Below are 14,799 nucleotides of genomic sequence, written 5' to 3'. Positions count from 1 at the left end.
TGTGAGTTAAACATTCTGACCACCTGTTCATCAATTGTGTTTGAATACAACTGTGAAGCATCCACATGGTCGGGTGATATGGTGATGCATCTCTTGTCAGATTATGGGACACCTGCTTGTTTGTGAAAGGTACTGCCAATGTCGAAAGGTGCATCAAGATTCTCGAGCTCAGGTTAAAGCCGATGATTCGAGATCACTTCAGTGAAGATGACCAGTACACGTTCCAAGATGACTCTTTGCTGAATACTTTCATAATATTTATGCATTCTATGCAGTAGAAGTGAAATAAAGAGAAAATTTCACTCTGCGTGTATCGAAAAGACATCTTAAGTTTTGTTTCATTACTTCAGGTAAACAATAGAGTATCTTGAAGACACAAAGTTGGTCAAGCAACAGTTCAAATTTCAATGCTATTGATATCTGTTGGAAGATAGCAGGCAACAAAGTGCAACAGAAGAGTATTTTAGTGTTTGTCAATTATTTGATTATCTGCTGTGATATGTTTGTCAAGGTTGGTCTTAATAATGATGCATACATGTATTAGGATGACTGAAATATGAGTCAGGTTACACAACATGATGTCCATCATCGTTTTACTCTAATTGTGACACTTTCACAATAAACAGTCTCGTGAAAAGTTATAGGAACCAAGAAAAATATTAAAAGAAATTGTCTGTCTATAAAAGTTCAACGAGATGGAAGAGAAAAATATAAAAAGTCGAGTTTCCAAAAAGGAGTAAAACTATGGTAAAAATGCTTTCAACAATTTAAGTATCATTTATTTCTTAGAAATTATATCTGCTGTTAATTCCTACCAATCATATACAACTGGTAAATTCTACATCTGTGATTTACAATGAAACAACTGAGGTAATAAAATTACAAAGACGAAGCCTTATTTTATGTCGTTTTTTTCATCTTAAGAGTTGCATTATCGTGGGTAAAAATATGATTTAAATTGGGGACGCTGTGGTAGAGGTATGGATTTCGGAGTTAGTGAGCCGGATTGAGTCCTACGATATTATAAAATATTTCCGGTACTTTAAGTTGTGCATCTGTTATAAGAGTGAGAACCAATTCCTTATTGTAGATGACAGTAGAATGTTTCTGATTCAATGTCTTACCTCTAATCAGTAGTTTAAGTTAAGGAAGGTAACAAATGACAAACCTTAGTAGCTTTGTTATAAATATCATATAAAAATTCATATTGTTTTTGAGTGGACTATATAGACGTATTAGTAGATTAAATAACAATCCACTGTCCTCACACTTTTGTCTCCGGATTTACAACGCTAAAATCAGGGGTTCGATTCCCCTCGGTGGGCTGAGCAGATAGCCTTTGTGGCTTTGCTAAAAGAAAAACACACAAACACACCTCACACTTTCCAGCTTGGAGAAAAAACAATGAATAATAAATGGAATTTTTGCGCATTTGGATACAGTTAATTTTGTTTATAGCTACTAACTTTCAGAAGTCTCTTATAGTGTTACAGTTTACTTCCTAGAATATTCTGGCTTGTTAAAATATAAATAATAAATGAAAATGTCTGAAAAGTGGAAAAAAAAAACCCCACCAAACATCAAACGTATTTCAACGTACTTTACCAGTTTAAAATAATATCTAACGAACAGTTTTATTTTATGGAATAGTTATTATATTGATAAGCTATGTCGTAAGCTTTGAAATCTATTTTATTTATTTTCAATTTTAATGACAAAATGTTAACTATATATATATATATATATATATATATGCTTTTGTTATTAATCGAGGTACACCAATCCTTGAAAGAATAAAAAAAAAAGAAATTTCACAAATTACTGAAAATGTACATTTTTTATTAGATACAATTCTGTGTTTGGTTATGAAAATGACAATTTATATGCAATATGATATGTGATTATCGAAATATATTCTAAAATGACGGCTGGGTAGACACGTAATGATAGTGAAATGAACACTAGTATTTAAACCTGTAAATTGTTATTCTTTCTTGAAGAATTGAATCGAATTTTCCCGAGTTACACTGAATTCACGTCTTATTGCATCGTGGACATAAGTTTATTCAGCACATGAATGTTCACTTACCACACATATCACATCACAATCATTTCTGCTTACACTATTATCATATACACGTTTTATAATTTCTGGCGTCAGTAATCACATAAGTAAACGAAACAGTCTTAGAGAAGCAGTCTTTTCACAGAACAGCGTACACGTTCAGGTGCTGAAATGGAATTATGCAACACCATCTGACAAGTCCCCCAGTGGCATAGTGGTATATCTGAGGATTTATACTACTAGAAACCGGGTTTTAATATCCGTGGTGGGCAGAGAAAAGATAGCTCTTTCTGTAACTTTGTGCCTAACAACGAACAACACCATCTGACAAACAATATCTGTTTTTATATTTGCTTCTTTGTTTCTATTTTAGCAAATAGATTCAAAATAACTATATATTGTTCTTAAAAGTAATTTTAAGAAAAGTATTTTAATATACAAATGAGTTTGTTGTATCTTAGGTATCCTTAAAAGCTCTACATTGAGCGATGCTTTGTTTTTGAATTTCGCGAAAAACCACATGAGGGCCCTCTGCGCTATCTGTTGAAAGCCAATTTATTAGCGTTGCAAGTCCAAAGTCATGCAACTGAGTCCGAACTAAATCTTGCTTGTTTGTTTTTGAATTTAGCGCAAGGCTACACAAAGGCTATCTGCGCTAGTCGTCCCTAATTTAGCAGTGTAAGACTAAAGGAAATGCAGCTAGTCATTACCACCCCACTGCCAACTCTTACACTATTCTTTTACCAAAGAATAGTGATATTTACAGTCACATTATAACGCCACCACGGCTGAAAGGGTGAGCATATTTAGTGTGACGGAGATTCAAACTCGGGACCCTCAGATCACGAATATAGAGCCCTAACCACCTGGTCATGTTGGGCAATCGTATTGAGTGAACGACGTTGTTGACATTGTTTAATCTGGCATAATCTGGTTGGAAAACCATTACTATAACATTTTCTAATTCTTAAAAATCCCTGAAGGACGAAGTAAAGAATGTAGGCTTAATACTAATGTCTTATAAGTTAGTTACACATTCCAGTTGTTTGTTCCTGAACATCATATATTGTTACCTTTGAATGTGGTTTGTAGAATAGCATATTCGCTCTAAAGAATGTTAGTAAAATAGACACATCTGGCTGATTATTTACAATAGTATTATTCTATTAATCGCGAATTTTCTAATATCCGCCTAACATTTGGGTTTTCATTTCAAGAACATATATGTATACATGTGTACTGACACCTGCAAGTAGACATGTACAAGCGGTAATATTGATATTTAAATAACAGTTTTTGTCTGTTGAACGAGAAGACAATTTGTGTATAAAAAATTACTAAAATATTTACATATTTTAAGTCAAATATTTATGCATGGAAAGGAATTGTAATTCCTGTGGAAAGTTTTAAATTTATGTTTTCTGTTTTTATTTCACGAGCGAGTATCTTTCCCGGTTGATGACAACAATGGTAACGACTTTTTTATCTTAAAAGACTTATTATATACAGTATTAGAAATGACTATGATTAGTGAAAACATGATTTTTGTTATCGTATTTGGATGTATTCGCTCGGTAAACTCAGGATTGTTAAATAAGTATAACCAGTTTATAGCTAGGCCGATGAACTTTTGCATTTCAAAATCAAGTGTTATTCCAAGAGCTTTATTTTTCTTCTCTATGCCTTCTTTGCTTGCTTTATTAGACAGAAATATGAATCGTAAATGACATGCTTATTATAACTTTAAATTTGTACAGTGTATTCATATATATATAGAAAACCTAGAACCACGCTATTCCAATCAAAATAACACTGTCAAAAACAATAATAATAACAACTAAACAGCTTTCCTTTCCACAAATATTTCATGAGTATTAAAAGAAGACCTATGAAAAAGTAGTCATAAACTTGTCGTTTGCATTAAAGTTGTTAAATTTAATCTTATATAATAAAACATTAGGTTTAGGTTTAGGATAGTTATAATAGTGAACGTTGTATGAAGTTTTACTAGTTACCAACCACCAGCTGATTCGCTTACCGTTGATAAGTTTGTTTTTTTTAAAACGTACACAATACCAAAAGTTTTTTAAGTATTATATTATGCAACTGTTCAGTAGACGGTACACGAAACAAAGTCTATTACAGGGTCTTTTATCTAACACAGCAATTCTTTCGGTCCTCACTCGAAACGTCTTCCCTGTGTGAACCTTAATAACTAACATGTTCACATGATTTAATACGAAATTTCCACTGTTGCATCCAGCGTGTTGAACATCGTCCCAGACTGAATGAGTCTTATCTGTTGGAAAACTGAAAATCTCGTGTTTACACTTTCAGCTGCTGTTTGTCTTACTTGGAGTCTCGAAATCAGATGGCCAATGAAAAGGAAAATGAAGTTGAAAGCTGACTGGGTAAACAGAAGAAAACTTTGCACGAAGTATCACGTTTGACCTCGAGCGTGATTAATGGAAAAGATACATTGGATTAGAATATTCATGTGATCCCATTTCATGCCAGCCTTAAGCAGTGGACATTATTAATACATCATGGCGGGGAACTGGAACGTTTGTAAAAGGGGGAACAAATATTCCCTGGGTTTCTTGAATTATCTAATGTAATTACTAAATAAGATTTTTTTCTTCCGAGCTGTTCATGAAATAACTTACGGAACTATTATTTATCACTCTGCACACGGCACTTTTAGGCCTTCGTATTGTTTATCTATAAGAAAACGAAGTTAGAGAAATTACTAGTAATGCTATTGGTAATTTTACTTTCTGTGCCTGGTATGTTGATATTATTTCAGAGATATGTCCAATTAACCGATGTGTGTGGCTAATGGCCATAAATATGTTCCTTATGTGTGAAATATGACTGTAAATGCTTACCTTGGAAGATTATTTCAAGTCCAGTGTTCTGATGGTTATTTCTTGTCGCTCAGTTAATTCATTATACCAAGTATATGTTTTTAGACAATTTTGTGTAGTGTTATCAATGTTAAAAATATTCGCGCTGACAGAATAACTATTATCACAAAATTAGCTAAGTAAACTTCAGAATATAATTGTTAGTAATCTCCATTTTAGAGTTGAATAATTTTTTTATGCGGATGATTTTCGAAGTTCCTTCGGCTCACCCTAAGGAAAAAACGAATGATTGCTTCTTTAATAAAGTCCATTTATCCGTAAATAACTAAAGACTGAAAATTCTATTCCCACATTCTATTGAACAATATTTTTCTTAATATTGATTTTTTCTTTGTTATTATTGGATAATGGGTTGAATATCGGATTTCTGAAAAGCTATTTTCTGAATAGTCATGGTTTTAGAAAGAAGGGTCAAAGTTGTACAACGTTTGTAAACATACGTCAACAAATTTTGTATTCATTCAAATTTCAATCAGGAGGAGAGTTATATTATCACATTTGTAAGAACGCAACAAGTACTAGTTGGAAAGATTTCGTTCTTTCTGAACTTTGAGCTTACAAAAAGAAAGAAAACTATTCGCGCTGAACATGCTCGCCCTCCCATATATAAAATACATTAGCAAAATATAAACCTTCCCTCTAGTCAGTAAGATGGGCTCTCGAGATTACACAAACAAACAAAATACAAAAGCTTGAAATAACACGAGCAAAATATAAAGCAGTAAGATGGGAGATTACACACTAACAAAAGCTTGAAATAACACGAGATGTTGATTGAATTTAATTTAAAAAAGAATAGTGAATGAATTTTGTTTTAAAAACTGAACTTTTCTTTCCAAGAACAAAGGTTTCGAGGCTCGGGATATTTATGCAGATTAACCGTAAACAAAAACAGTGATATGTGGAAAGTTTCACATATAACAATACGTCTTCGAATAGAAGTGAACAATAGTAGTATTTTTAATTCAAATAACATAAAAATGTCCACCCTAGTGGCACAGTGGTACGTCTGCGGACTTACAACGCTAAAATCTGGGTTTCGATACCCGTGGTGGGCAGAACACAGATAGCCTATTGTGTAGCTTTGTGCTTAATTCAAAATAATAACAACAACATATAAAAACAAGATACACAGTTTTTAAAATATTTATATTGAACGAAATGGAAATTTTAAATGTTGCATCACATTATTTCTTCAAAGGTGCAAGCCTATTGTGTAGCTTTGTGCTTAATTCAAAATAATAACAACAACATATAAAAACAAGATACACAGTTTTTAAAATATTTATATTGAACGAAATGGAAATTTTAAATGTTGCATCACATTATTTCTTCAAAGGTGCAAGTGCAAGCCTAATAGAGAGATCATACAAATCCAATGACCCCAACCTCCATTACTTAGTACTTACAAAACATACCCCATAATGTCTCACAACCTTTCTTAGCGTTGCATCAGTGGCTATTTTTTAAAATTACTTTTAGTATTATTCATATACCAGTATATATTTTAATTTTATGGTTTTGGTTTGTTTGAAATTCGTGCACATCTACACAAAGACTAAATACGCTAGTCTCCCTAATTAAGTATAAGACTAGAGGGAAGGCAGCTAGTCATCATCACCCACCGCCAACTCTTTGGGTTACATTTTTTGCCAATGAATAGTGGGATTGACCGCCACTTAATAACGCCCCTCTCATGGCTGAAAGGGCGAGCATGTTTTAGCGTGACGGAGATTAGAACCCGGGACTCTCAGATTACGAGTCGATCGCCCTAACCTCCTGACCATGTCAGACTTTGGTATTGGTATTCCAGCATAATAAGCTAGTTGTTGCGCACATTTTTCGCGCCGACTTTTTACAGAATGACGAAACGTTGTCGAACAGGAAAGATACCCTAATCTAATTTATAATCTATCTAATTTATGAACATGATACATACACACATATATATATATATAGCGATGAATAAAAAAAAAATTAAAACGAGCCCAATCTTTCATTTAATTAGATTGTCCAACCATTCATGTAAACGAAATAAAACAAAAACGACTGGTTTGCTTTGAATTTCGCGTGAAGCTACACAAGAGCTATTTGCACTAGCCGTACCTAATTTAGCAGTGTAAGACTAGAGGGAAGGCAGCTAGTCATCACCACCCACCGCCAACTCTTGGGTTACTCTTTTACCAACGAATAGTGGGATTGACTGTCAATTATAAAGCCCCCACACCTGAAAATGCAAGCATGTTTGGTGCGACGGGAATCGAACACGCGACCTTCATATTACGAGTTAAACGCCTTAACCAACCTGGCTATGCCGAGCCCATCTGTTTGGTTTGGTTTGTTTTAAATTTCGAGCAAAACTGCACGAGGACTATCTGAGCTAGCCCTTCCTAATTTAGCAGTATCAGACAAGAGAGAAGGCAGCTAGTCCTCACCACCCACCGCCATCTCTTGGACTATTCTTTAACCAACGAATAGTGGAATTTACCTGGCCATGCAGGGCTTCAAAAACAACTGAACAACATTAAAACAGTTTTATATTTAGAAGAAATATTTCCATCACTTGACACTTGCCTAAGTAATTACTGGACCTACTAATGTATATGTTAAGTTTACGGTATTGGTTTTTTGACATGAACAGTAGCCTATACATGCACATTAACTGAGCGATCAGATCAGAGATCCTTTGGATTCTGGTATAGTCATCTCAGATTAATAAACTCTAACCAGAGAGAAGAAAATCAATATACAAAATCATCCAACGAAAGGATTTGAAGTAACTAACGGGAGTGATTGTCACTTTTATAACGCACTCACAACTGAAAGTGGTGAACATGTCTAGCGGCATCGTGGTTCGAACCTTAGACCTTTCTATTAATGCCTAATATCTTTATTGCACGATTTTGGTTTGTTTGTTTGTTTACTCTAGAGAAAACCAGTTTGAGCTATCTTCTGTATGTACTTCGGGAATCAAATCCCGTTTCTTAGAGTAGTAAATCCATAGATTTACAGCTGTCCTATAGGAGGAATTATTGTAAAAATATACCAAAACATCAAGGTTACGTTAAATAATCCTGAATACTGATCTTTGAAGGGCACGATTTGATTTTTTTATTATTTAAAGCATTTCAATGGAGGAACAAAACAAAACATTTTGAATTTTAACTGTAAAACTGAAGAAATAGTTTTACCAACTGTGAAGGACATTCAGTCGAAAATGAAAATACGTAAGATTTCTTAAGCAAACAGAAAAGTTCAGGTATTTTAGATACGTTTTATACACTGAATAAAATATGTTTATGTACGGGTTCGTGTTCGTACGTTTGGCACGTTTGTTGGAAAACAACTAGGTTTCAAAATGTTTTAACCTTTTCTTATTGTTGTTGAAAGCGCTTCTTATAAAAAAAATGCATTTGGTACGATAGCAATGAAGAAATAAAACACTAAAAGTAGTTTTGATGTTGTTATAGCACAATATTTTCCTTTCTGTCACATGCATTGAAATAGATGTAACGAAAACATGCGTTGAAAGCTCGATATTGCGATTTTGGTCTACATAAATGATCTGAACTGTATTGGAAATGAGACTTTTGGAAAAGGAGGAAAGCAAAATTAACATTTTACTGAAAAAAGAAATTGAAAAAAATAGGTTGAGGTGATACTGAATAACGACACGTATGAAAACCGTACGCGGTTCAGTGGGGTTAACGTGCAAGGTTGCGGATCCAATGGTCCAAAATATGACTCATTACGTGCCACTGACCTGCTTTGCACCTTCTGTTTTTCTCTAGAAGGGGTGTTATATATCTCACAGTCAATTCTTCCACTCGGTTAGAAGTAGGTGTAGAGAATGATGGGTGTTGCTGAATTTCCATCTTTATGGTGTAATTATAGACCAAGGATGGCAGAGTCTTTATATCTCTTATTTAGTCGTCCACGCTATGAATCATATAAACTACCATTGAGGTTTAAAGTAATAATTCATAGATGATAGTAAACGTTGCTGCGAAAGAGCGTTTTACCTTCTAGACAAAATTATAATAAATACCCAAGTGTCTTAAGCTAGATATATTCGAAAACCTTATTTTTTTAATACCATTTTTGTTAATATAATAAGTAATAATTATTTTAAAAAAATCAATTGATTTATAATTTAGATATGGAAAAATGTTTGCTCACTTAGAAGTATTCTTAATAATGTAACAGGAAACATTAAAATATTTATTTACTAAATAATGAGTGGCCTGGCATGGCCAAGCGTGTTAAGTCGTGCGACTCGTAATCTGAGGGTCGCGGGTTCGCATCTCGGTCGCGCCAAACATGCTCGTCCTCCCAGCCGTGGGGGCGTTATAATGTGACGTTCAATCCCACAATTCGTTGGTAAAAGAGTAGCCCAAGAGTTGGCGGTGGGTGGTGATGACTAGCTGCCTTCCCTCTAGTCTTACACTACTAAATTAGGGACGGCTCGGTGCAGTGGGCTAACAACCTCCTCACTTAAATACTTGTTGAAGAATCCGCAAGCGATTGCGGCCCTATGTTCCTAGATGGAATCTAATGGTGATAACTTACTAACTAACTAAATAATGAATGCGATACCTTAGCGATACCTTTCCATTGTTACACGTTACACTGCTCTTGAGGACTTTTTAACGCTAAAAATCAAATTTCAATTTCCTCGGTGGGCATGTCACCGTATCTTTTTGTTCCGCCCGGCATTGCCAGGTGAGTTAAGGCGTTCGACTCGTAATCTGAGGGTCGCGGGTTCAAATTCCCATCGCACTAAATATGCTCGCCCTTTCAGCCGTCGGGGCGTTATAAAGTCACGGTCAATCCCACTATTCGTTGGTAAAATAGTAGTCCAAGAGTTGACGGTGGTTGGTGATGACTAGCTGTCTTCTTTCTAGTCTTACACTGCTAAATTAGGGACCGGCTAGCGCAGGTAGACCTTGTGTAGCTTTGCGCGAAATTCAAAACAAACTAATCTTTGTGTTCAGTAAGAAACAACCCCTAATTTTATCAGGACGAATGCACCTTTTTTATGTTTATTGCATTTGAAGGTAAGCCCAAAGCTTCACAATGAGCTATTTGTGCTCTGCCCACCATAGATATCGAAGCCCGGTTTCTAGCGTTGTAGGTCCTCAGACATATTCCTGTACCACTATCTTTTAATATCTTACAAATGGTAATCGTTTGTTACAGAAATCAAATTGAACATTTTCCATATTCGACATCCCAGGATAAGTCCATTGGACAGATCCTGTTACGTTGTATAACCACAGTTTTATCAAATGATATTACTGTAAAGGAAAGACTCATAACTTTATGGATTTCTATTATAGAAGCACTGAACAAATAGAAATGAAAGTTGTCATGAATAATTGAAAACAAAGGATATTTTCGAGGCATGTGTACACTAACAATCTTAAATGTATATTATTCTGAAATAAAACGATCCAGAAAATGCAATATTAAATTGTTCTATAAAGGAATTCTATTTGAAGAGAGACGAGCTTTGTGATTCCTCAACAACATAAAAAATTGTAACGGAATAGTAAAACATTATGTTGTGTAAAATATCGGTAAAATATAAACAAACTGACATTTGGAAGTTTAAAATTACACTTATATGAGTGAAAGAAAAAAAAACACGTTTCTTCAATATAAAACAAAAATAACAACTTATCAATAATAAATAATATGAAAGAAATAAACTGACCATGAAATATACTCACAAAATTTGGTTTGTTTTGAATTTCGCACAAAGCTACACAAGGGCTAGCTGCGCTAGCCGTCCTTAATTTAGCAGTGTAAGACTAGAGGGATGGCAGCAAGTCATCACCACCCACCGCCGACTCTTGAGCTACTCTTTTACCGACGAATAGTGGGATTAACCATCACTTTATAACGCCTCCACGGCTGAAAGGGCGAACATGTTTGGTGCGACTGTGATTCGAACCCGCGTCCCTCAAAATATGAGTTGAACGCCTTAGCCCACATGGCCATACACAGCCGTACTTAGAGGAAACGAAGTAATTCTGAATATGGACTAGAAGACTAGATTTGTACGTTAAAAATATTTCAAAGAAAACTCTTTTACATATGTACTAGCAAAACTTTGAACGATCAATATTTTTATTCCTCTTTTGGTATATTTTGCTATGTTCTGAACCTCATGCGAAGTTACACAAGGACTATCTGCACTAGCCATCCCTAATTTAACAATAATGACTAGTTTTATAAATACCCTTCACCACCAGTAAAGTGACAATGTTACAAAATTAACGATGAAAGCTATAATAACATTCCATAAGTAAGTATTCTATAAAATGAATATTCAGCTCCCTCAAATCAGGACTTATCACGTACACAGCTTAAACGTATGTTGAAACCTTAAATCTGAAAGATTTAATAGCTTAACACTGCTTGTTAAAGTTTAACAGTTGACCAATTTATTTTCTACTTATGGTTGAAGACTAGATCAATTCTGTCATGATGTGACCCTACACTTGCGGAGAATAAACGTTGAACGTCAACAATATAACACTTTGCATCAGGTAAATGTGGTGTCGTTGTTGTTTATTTTAATTACTTACATATTTCGACCTCGACCTGCGATGAAATACTAGAATAATAATAATAATAAATGTGACATACAATATGTTTAACTTTATCAAATGTCAATTTACTATATTCGTGAAATAATGTGAGAAAGGAAAACCAAATCAACATTATCATTTATTGAGGATTTTTGTGAGCATTATAAAATCTTTCGTCGAGATTTAAGAGGATATAATACTTAGAATTACAATTCTATTTATAGAGAAGTAAGAAGGTGTAATTTGTTTAATCCGATAGGGAGGATGCGATAAAAGGAAAAACACAGACATGTAAACGCATAAACATGTTTAAGTGTGTAATATTAAATATACGGAACGTCATTTACTGTCCGCTAAATCAATATTTTTAGCCGCGGCTAAACGGCTTATAGTACGTCTCTACGTTTGTTTCTTTTATAAGGACAAATGTTTAGACCATATCTTCCCAATCTCTTGACTGATTTGAAATCTAATTACAGTTTTGGACTCGGAAGGTCAATCCCTTTCGATTCATGTACATGATCACGCCCAAGGTCTCAAAGTGTAATTTATTCTAATTCTGTCTAAAATCTTTTTAATTTGAGGGTATACTGGTAAAAGATCTTGACAAGTAATAAAATCAAATTGGGTATACGCGCGTCCCACAACTGATATGCGCGAGCCCCACTATTGGTATTGCTGGTGCACAAAAATATAGGTAATAAAAATGTGAAACAAAGGTCTTGAAGATTAATTCACTCCAATCCTGCTTAAAAGAATGTCAAGTACCACGACTAATTCTGAGGGTCGAGGGTTTAAATTCCTGTCGCAACAAATATGCTAGCCCTTTCAATCGTGAGGGCGTTATAATGTACAGTAAATCTCACTGTTCATTGGTAAAAGAGTAGACCAAGAGTTGGTGGTGGGTGGTGAAGACTAGCTGCATTCCCTCTAGTCTTACACTGCTAAATTAGGGACGGCTAGCGCAGATAGCCCTCGTGTAGCTTTGCGCAAAATTCAAAAACAAACACACAAACAAACGAAACCACGACTATTTATGATTCTCTCTTTTTTTTTTAATAAAGGGTATGAATTAAAAGTCTAATTTGCAAATTATCATCTTAATAAAGGTACAATTCCTTGGAAGTAAAACATCCCTAATTTATGTTTTACATTTTTAACACATCTGCAGGTCTTTAGTTTCATACATCTTACGGGATGAATTTTTTATGCTTTGAATGACTAAATATTTGAACAGATACAGCTTGTGTAATATTCTGATAAATTATACTTACTGCTACAAACGGAATTATGTATATTTCTCATACAGCACATCATGATTAAGCTCAGTCTAGGGAGTCTAGGGAGGGAAGGGAAGAAAGATAACTTCATCCCTCATCCCACCACATATACGGATACATTTAATGCTATGTGAAGAATGTTTTTAGTTCAGTTTCTACAGTACGGTACAACGTTCTTCCATTAATATTTTTTTCCTATAAAACTCTGCAAGAAGCTATGGCGATAAAAATGAATAGTTACTGAGGGCTGAGATTACCTATTTACGACACTGAATGGGCCTGATACTTAAGTTAAAGTGCTTAAAGCTTACCCATAATTGGTGCTTGTGTTATGCATGTATGTGCGTGCGTGTCTGTGCACGTATACACAATACGTACGTAAAGACGTACAAAGAGGAAAAGTGTAACTGCGGAACCTTTCATCTGATACAGAATATAAGTTCTAAGTCGTTTTATTCATTTTATTTAATACATTAGTATAATTAAGTTTAATAACTAAATTAGTTAACTTCGTTGCAGACGAGATGACATTAGCTTCCGGGATATAACGACAAAAGTTCGATAAGGAAACTTAGTGCTATAAAATCAATATTCCTTTTTTGTTTTTTTGGAATTTCGCACAAAGCTACTCCATGGCTATCTGTGCTAGCCGTCAATCTTGGGCTATTTTTACCAACGAATAGTGGGATTGAACGTCAACTTTCACGCGGGCGCGAACCCGCGACCCTCGGATTACGATTCGCGCTTGGCCATGGAAATATTCCAACTGTTTTGGAAAAACTGTTTTTAATTTCAATTGCTTCAAGAACTTACGACGGTGTTCGTCAATGAATGCATCATATAATCTTTGCTTCTGATGTTTGAATTAATTAAGGTTTCTTAACTGCGGCTTTGCCCCAAAAATTGTTAAATGTTTTCTTCTTCGTCAATCCATAATAATTTGGCAAGATAAAACAGTCGCTGTTGCACATACGAAACATATTTTTGTATGCAGTATTATATATTCTTTATATCTGAATTATATTTTACAATTAATTCTTAATATATTTTTGGAACCCAGTCTCACATGGCATGAGGACTGTTGTTGAACAGAGTTAAAAATTTCCTTATAAAAAAACGTTGTAATTCAGTGCAATGTTCTGTTTCTTTGTGTTTAAATTTATACTGTTGTTTAGGAATTGTTAAATTCGTTTTACATAGACACAGGATGGTAGAACCGAAAGGAAATACTTATCATTTGTGTGGAATGATCAGGTCGAACTTTTAGTGCAAAAAAAATTCTCATAAAGTTTTTAAACTATTTATTCCGTTAATCCGTATTGTGATGTTTGTTGGTAACCACACATGTGAACCATATCGTCAACGTCAATTATGTTGTAAAGACAAAAAATGTGCATGACGAAAACCAACTACACAGGGCTTTACTTTATTATAAAATCGACAGTTTAAGTATATATATTTTTGCGCACATCTACTACGTTACCTATTTCACGGTGTTTCTTGGTTTTTGTATTAAATGCCATATTATCGTTATATCTGCAGTTTTCTTCCAACCAACACACGAGAAATATATTTCTGTAGCTTAATAGCGAAGCTATAACACAAAGCTCTTGAAGTTTCATTTCTGTGGCAAAGATGACATGAAGATACTACAATCTGGCAAACACAGTTTCATTTGTCTGGCAAAGTTAACATGAAACTCTTGCACTTTTCCGCAATATACGAAATTTTAAGATACACTTCATCATTAAATCTTTCCTGTGTGTTTAACATAAACAGAACAATAAGAATTTCAATACTGGATAACAGCACAGCTCAACTAACATTTTTGTATATTTTTAGACTGTTAATTTTCTTTAGTTACCACTTATTTACAATTACCTCCTTTTATCCCATCTATTTTTTTTATTATATTAATGGTATAAAACCGT

This window comes from Tachypleus tridentatus, chromosome 9 (assembly GCF_004210375.1).
Source record: "Tachypleus tridentatus isolate NWPU-2018 chromosome 9, ASM421037v1, whole genome shotgun sequence".
NCBI lineage: Eukaryota > Metazoa > Arthropoda > Merostomata > Xiphosura > Limulidae > Tachypleus > Tachypleus tridentatus.
The sequence above is the reverse complement of the archived record's forward strand: the minus strand, read 5'-3'. Positions refer to the sequence as shown.